The sequence below is a fragment of the Marmota marmota genome, unplaced genomic scaffold (genome assembly GCF_001458135.2).
Source record: "Marmota marmota marmota unplaced genomic scaffold, marMar, whole genome shotgun sequence".
Taxonomy (NCBI): Eukaryota; Metazoa; Chordata; class Mammalia; order Rodentia; family Sciuridae; genus Marmota; species Marmota marmota.
The window spans coordinates 3,110,899-3,116,239 of NW_026000205.1; the positions used below are offsets into that span (position 1 = coordinate 3,110,899).

Sequence of the window (5,341 nt, forward strand, 5' to 3'; positions counted from 1 at the left end):
CCACGCTCACTGTCAGGAATATAAAACGATACTGTGGCTGTGGAAAAGAGTATAGAGGTCCCTCAAAAAATTAAATAAAGAGCCAACTGACCAAAGGTAAGGACTCAAACAGAAGCTTCTACACCCACATTCACAGCACAGTGCTCAAGACAGCCAAAGGGTGGATAAGACCAAAGTGTCCATGAGCCAAATGTGGTGTATTCCTCCAATGGAATATTGTTTGCCCATAAAAAGGGAGATATCCAGCTGGCTGCTGGGCACACACCTATAATCCTAGCAACTCAGAAGACTGAGGCAGGAGGATCACAAGTTCAAGGCCAGCCTCAGCAGCCTAGTGGGACCCTGTCTCAAAAAAAAAAAAAAAGAAAGAAAGAAAAGGGTAGGGATGTCGCTCAGTGGTGAAACACTTGCCTAGCGCGTGCAAGGCCCTGGGTTCCACCCCCAGCACTGAAGAAAAAAGGATGGAAGGAATCCTGATGACATGCTCCAGCCCAGACCCTGAAGACAGCAAGCTTAAGTGAAATCAGCCTAACACAAAGGGCAGATGCTGCAGGATTCCACTGTTCGAGGTCTCCACAACAGGCCAACTCACGGGACAGAAAGTGGAAGAGAGGTTACAGTGCGGGGGAGCTGCTGTGTCACAGGTCTGGAATCTGTTTGGAACAAGTTCTGGGAATGCAGAATGGTGACGGCTGCCCAGCCCAGTGGCCGTGCTTATTGCCAGGGGGTCACATGACTTGTGCCATGGATCACAATGAACACAGATCTGCCTCAGATCTGCTAGCAAACCCAAAACCAAGAGCCCGGGATCCTCCCTCGGCCTTGCCTCCCACGCCTCCATTCCATTCAGACCCTGGAAGCAACCCAGGAAACAGCCAGAAAAGCACTCTGCACTTCACGGTTCTGACGGGGTCCCAACCAGAGCCTCACGGGGAGCCTGGGAGAAACGCAGCCTCAGGCTGCCCCGACCAGCGGCATGAGATCCCGCGTCTTACCAGGTCTCCAAGGGCCTGCGCCACTCAAAGTCTGAGAAGCTGTGGCTCTCCGACAGGGCCCCATCCACCTGCACACAGGCACAGATGGGCTGGGAGGGACGGTGACAGCAGCAACAGCTGGCCGGAAGAGCTGTCAAGTGCCCATCGCCTGACCATACTTATCTCAATTAAACCTCTCAGGTAGATGCGCCCGTGGACCCGCAGTGTCTGTCCTTAGGTGTCCCTCTTGGTTCCAGGCCACAGACACACGGGCTGGGAGATGCCAGGACGTGTGGTGCCGGGAGCTGGCGGCCCTGCTGGGGCGGCCATGGCGTCCTGAGCCCGACCAGTCTGAAGCAGCATGGATTCCAGACACCCGACACGAGTCACGGGTCCAAGGGAAGGCAGCAGGTTTCCTGATGGGGAGACCGAGGCAGAGTGGTAGGGTCTCGATCTAGCCCCAGGTGACGGCCAGACCTGCCTTCCCAGCTCCCATCCTGGTCACGTGGCTCACAGCAGCTGTCACCAGCCCTCTGGGCTCACAGCGGGGGAGCCGCAGCTATGTTAACCAAGACCCCAGAGAATAAGGAAGGCAGGGGGCACTGGAACTCCATCGCTCGGCAGCAGCCCTGGGCAGCAGCCCCGGTCAACCGTGGGACAAGAGGCAGGAGAGGCCACTTCCCAAATGTGGGCTGGGTGCTTTCTGGTCATTGTCCCCGAAACCAGTAGGCAGTGAGGCTGCTACACACAACGTGGCCCCAGGGCCAGGCCCCCCAGGGGCATGTCCACCTGCACAGCTGTGAGGCGCTGGGCAAGTCAGGCTCCTGCTCCAGGCCTCATTTCCTGCCTCTGGGGAATGGGGACGCTCCCCGCACCTCCGCGGGTTCTTTGAGTGAAAGAAGCCAATGCTTTCGAAGGGCCTGCACAGGGCCTGGATGGGGCGAGCCAGTGCCAGTCTAGATGTCACCCTTGCTGTCCCTGCCCACCCTGTGACAGCTCTTCACCAGACTCACAATCCCCCCGAGTCCTTCCCCACATTTTGGGATGTGGACTCTCGCGTGCGTTTCACTGGGGAGAGGTCTGGGCCTCCGGTCCAGGCCTCCGGCAGACTTCTACAAAGACCTGGGCTTCCCCTTCTCTCACATCATGAAGCACCAGGTCCATAAGGACACAAGAGACCGAGGCGCCCCGCCAGCCCAGGCAGGCCACCGAGGCTCCCCTCCACGAGCTCCAGTGCCTGGCCCCTGCCTCCCGCACGTCCTGGAGCCCTTCAGCCCACCTTCTGCCTCACACCCCTTTTCCCAAGCCCCGACCCAAGAGGAAGCACACGCCCAGCCCAGACCACACCCTCCTGCCTCGTCTTGACCTTCTTATTTCTTTTCTCTCCTGAGGTCTGCCCCTCTCCTCCAGGCTTGCGAAGGTCATGGGTGAACGCTGACTGTGTGCCAGGTCAGAGATGTGCCCTAACTGGGCACAGGGTGCTGTGCAGGTGGAGGAGGAGGGCCCCCCCTGGGGCTCAGACACATCCAGGGCTGGTCTCGAGTCCGGCTGCGCTGAGACCTTCCTGGAAACCCCGGGTGGCCCTGGAGCCGCTGCCCGCTGCCCATCCGGTCCTCCCGCAGGTGTGCAGCCACCTGGAGCAGAGTGCTCTGGTCCCTTTCCTGGGACTCTGCTCAGCGCTCGGCCTCTGCTCTCTGCCTCTCCACCAGCCGGGGTGGGGGGCCTGAGCTGTACCCCAGGACTTGTTCCCCACACCACAGGCGCCTCTACCTGTCACCACCACCAGCTGCCCAGGCCCAGCCCTAGCGTCTCAGACAGCCTTCCCAGGAAGCCTCAGCTGGCCTGTGGGGACATCTCAGGCTCCATGTGACTTCTCTCTGCGGGCCCTGCCTTGCACCCGAGGCTGGCCTCAGAAGCCCCCTGTGCTCTGGAAGCCTGTCCCAGCAGCACGCAGCACCCTCTCAAAGCAGAAAAGCTAAAAGACAGACCTCACTCCGCCTCCTCCGGCCCCAGGCCCCTGCCCCTGCCCGAGGCAGAGCTCTGGCCACTTACACCCCAGGGAAGAAGGCCATTAGCCCGCAGGAGGCGGAGCAATCCCAGGTCGCAGAGCAACCACCTGTGGCCTTGGGCAAGTCCCATCTCAGCTCTGCCACAGGGAGGTGGGGGCCCCTGGGGGTCAGGTCTGGGGAGGAGTGACACACAAGGGACAAAGAGCAACAATGCAGCACCCACAGAGAAGCAGCAGGAGGAGCCCATGGTGAGGCCCATGGGGGGGAGCGACAGCCACGGGCTGGGCAGGACTGAGAGGGGAGGCAGGAACACGGGGTGGTGGCACCCGAGGGGGTGGGAATGGGAACAAAGGGAACCTTACCCACAGACGTACCGTCCCGATCGCGCGTGTGCTGCTGCCACACTTCTGTTCCACGTCAGCAAAGTTATATAAACACAACACCCGGCGAGGGCACACAGACTCACGCATGGACTCACATACATCTTATTTGTTTAGTTTTCGCAGTACTGGGCATTGAACCTGGGGTGCTTTACCCCTGAGCCACACTCCCAGCCCTTTTTGGTTTTTATTTTGAGATAGGATCTTGCTAAGTTGCTGAGGCTGGCCTCAAACCTGCGATCCTCCTGCCTCAGTCTCCTGAATAGCTGCGACTACAGGTGTGCACCACCGCGCCCAGCTACATATTACATTTTTAAAGCAGATTCTGTTAGAAACAAAGTTAAATGATGATCTCCCACATCTGCTAGAGTCTGGTCAGGAGCTCCTTAGGCCCAGAAGTTGGCTCAATGTCCTCAGGCAACAAACAGATCCTAGCTTCTTAAGACTTTAAAAATAAGACACAGGACCACGGAAGGGGACATGCTCAGGGGGGAATATGCTGGGGCTGGGGGGGGGGACAGAGGGCTTCGACAGCACTGGGGAACTCTGCTGGTCCAGGTACGGACATGGAAATTTAACAAACAGTCCTGCCCAGAACAGCCTTGAGACCTGGGAGGCAGACTGCAGACAGCCGAGGGACCCAGAGGCCACAGTGGCCAGGACTCAGAGGCATTTTGTCAAATCCGAGACTCACATTTCCACAGCCGCTCAGACCTGATGAACTGCGGCACGTCTGCCTTCCACTCCTTGCCGGACTGTGGGGCAGCAACTGAGGATCCCCAGGGGCAGGGGCCACTGTTCCCTCTGACAGACTCCAGGCTCACACCTGGGCTGGGGAGGTGGCCAAGATCAGGATGGCCTCTAAGACAGAGGCCAGGGCTACTCCAGCACCCTGCAAGGGGCCTGCAGGTTTGCTCTGCAGACGGGCTAGGACTCCGAGGGATGGGTGGCCTGCGCAGAGGCACTGTGCCAGGACAGGGATCTCTGACAACACTGCACCCCAGACACCAGGACCCCAGATGGGTCTGGGAGGGGCGTTTTATTTACTTGTTGGGGGGCAGTTACTAGAGACTGAACCCAGAGGTGCCCTGCCACGGAGTTACGTTCCAGACCTTTTTCATTTTGACACAGGGTCTTGCTAAATTGCTGAGACTGGCCTTGAACTTGTGATCCTCATGCCTCAGCCTCCTGAGTTGCTGGCATTACAGACATGTGACATGATACCTGGCTTTGCAAGGGGGACTTTAAATAACCACCTCTCGTCATCTGGAAGCAAATGGGCACTTTTTGGGAAATGGAGAGGGACTCTGAACACCAGTTCTCTGCTCTACTTTCCCCAACCCTAAGACATGCCTATGGTTCAGTCATCCACTCATTTATTCATTCAACAAACATCTAAGAAGCCTCTACTATGCGTCACAAGCTAAGAACACATAGAATGCAGCCCTCAATTTGTCATCTCCTGCACTTTAGAGTCTAGTGAGACGCCAGCCTGGAAGAAATGCTCCTGGGCAGGGTGCCGTGGCGCCCACCAGTAATCCTAGAAACGTGGGACAGTCCCAAGTTCTAGGCCAGCATCAGCAACTTAAACAAGACCCTGTCTCCAAATTAAAAATAACCAGGGCTGGGGATGTGGCAGCGTGGTAAAGCACCCCTGGGTTCAACCCCCAGGACAAAAAGAGAACATAAAGGGTGCTCCGGGAAGAGGGACCTCTGCCGACAGCCTCCTGGGGTGGCAGTGAGCTGGGAGCTCTTCCTAGACTAGGGGCTTGGGGCCGCGGAAGGCATCCAGGGGAGGGCTGTGGAATGAGCCTTCCTGGGCCAGGAGGGGCCCGAGGAGGAGGAGCAATTCCATCCCCAAACCCCGATGCTGAGCAAAAGCAAGGGCTGTGGAGTCCGACTGCAAGAGGGGTCACGGCAGTCAGGGGCTGCTGCAGGAGGGTGGCCACGGGGCAAGGCCACCAGGGAACTGTGGGGT

The 5,341-nt window shown here is 58.3% G+C and overlaps 1 long non-coding RNA gene across 1 annotated transcript; it reads right to left on the reverse strand.

Annotated features, from left to right (window-relative positions):
- Positions 1–365: 365 nt before the first annotated feature.
- On the reverse strand, positions 366–4,682 carry LOC125612575. The gene is made up of 3 exons (XR_007343008.1): positions 4,670–4,682; positions 2,317–2,322; positions 366–1,125 (listed from the first exon to the last, which is right to left on the reverse strand). It is a non-coding gene; the product is annotated as an uncharacterized LOC125612575 (long non-coding RNA).
- Positions 4,683–5,341: the final 659 nt, after the last annotated feature.